The 1423-nt window shown below is 43.0% G+C and overlaps 1 protein-coding gene across 10 annotated transcripts in view; it reads left to right on the forward strand.

Annotated features, from left to right (window-relative positions):
• Positions 1-1423, forward strand: part of LOC101864271 (LIM/homeobox protein Lhx3) — a 69798-nt gene that overhangs the window by 3949 nt on the left and 64426 nt on the right. For 3 of the 10 annotated variants that reach the window (XM_035973348.1, XM_035973351.1, XM_035973349.1), the window contains exon 1: positions 171-628. The exons of 2 other annotated variants lie outside the window; for them this stretch is intronic. The gene's annotated coding sequence lies outside the window, so the exon portion shown is untranslated. Of the gene's footprint in view, positions 1-170; positions 834-1423 lie in introns of those variants that run through there. 5 more of the 10 variants (XM_013090152.2, XM_013090153.2, XM_005111967.3 and 2 more) reach the window with 4 other exon arrangements.

Genomic DNA, 1423 nt, shown 5'->3' on the forward strand with positions numbered 1-1423 from the left:
CCCACCCAAGTACAGCCACAAGCAGCACCGAGCCAAGCAGGCAGGGAGATCGATAAGCGCTCACACTCCTAACCTCTCTTCTCGCCTCACCCCCCGCCCTTTTCCATTGTTGCCACACACGCCTGTATGCTCAGAGGTCATGAATATTAAACGAGCATCGATCCCCCTCCCCTCCGCTGTGAGTGAGCGCGGAGACAGGAAAAGCCTGAGAGATCAAGCCCCTGTGAATGGCAGGGTTGACGACTCACGGCTCACGACGGCGAAGAAAACAGGGAGCAGCTCTGCGACACGGCGACAGGCAAAGAAGGAACTTTGCTCTGGAAACAACAGAAGAGCTCACCACCACCACCGCCACCATCACCATCACCATCACCAGCGTCACCACCACCACCACCACCACAAGCGTCACCACCAACGGCTTGGATATATTTCCCTCGCTACAACAACAAGAAGACGACGAAGAAGAAGTTTGAAGCTACTTTTTTTCTTCGTCTTATATACTTAGAGAATCCACTTCATTCGGTTCCCAGTGTTATTTCTTGCTACAACAACAACAACAACAGGTGAAATTTAGGGTCGCTAAGAAAGACGGAAGTCATCCATATCTACCACTACAGCCATCTAGTGTGTGAGGCTTCTATGTTGTTCCAACGCTGTGATTTTATCCCAGTGCTTTTGCTTCCTACTTTTCTTAACTTATCTGGAAAGAAAAAAAAAGAAAAACGCTTACCGTCAATTTTATTACTAAAAACCAGGGTTACCCATGACAGTAAGACCAACGTTATCTCGCATTAGAACTTTCTTCGCATTTTTTTCCTGTACAATAATATTCAGTAAGTACTTTTTGTGTCTTATCAAATTTTTTTCCTAAAATATATTTGGTTTTTTATTGTTTTGTTTTGCTTTTTGAAAAAAACTTTTCCGCGCCGTTACCACCTTCAATAGGATGTAATTCAAAGCTAATCAGTATCGCCGGCGAATAGAGTATCATTATCCTCGATTATCTTTCCGTCGTATCGATAACAGATTTCCCGAAGGTTGAAGCAGTTCACCGGCGTGTGTGAACAACTCCTTTATTCACGTGTTCACAGCAGGAAAATACAACCAGCTGTCAGAATTGTTCACACTATGTCCTAGGCTGATGTCTCACTTTCTGCTGTAGCCTTTACAACTTTTATAGACAACAGTGCACTGTAGTTCACTGCTCGGTTAAAAGCTAAGTGCAACTTGCTTAAACCAGTTTCCACACGCCAAAGGTTTTCGATTTCTAACACTCTCAAATATAATATCAGACCAGTCATGTTCAGCCCATTTCAGTGATAAATACAATGTTTGTATGTGTGGTTTCCCAGTTACAATATCTATCTGTCTATCTATCTATCTATCTATCTATCTATCTATCTATCTATCTATCTATCTATCT

Source organism: Aplysia californica, unplaced genomic scaffold (assembly GCF_000002075.1).
Source record: "Aplysia californica isolate F4 #8 unplaced genomic scaffold, AplCal3.0 scaffold01156, whole genome shotgun sequence".
Classification (NCBI taxonomy): Eukaryota; Metazoa; Mollusca; class Gastropoda; order Aplysiida; family Aplysiidae; genus Aplysia; species Aplysia californica.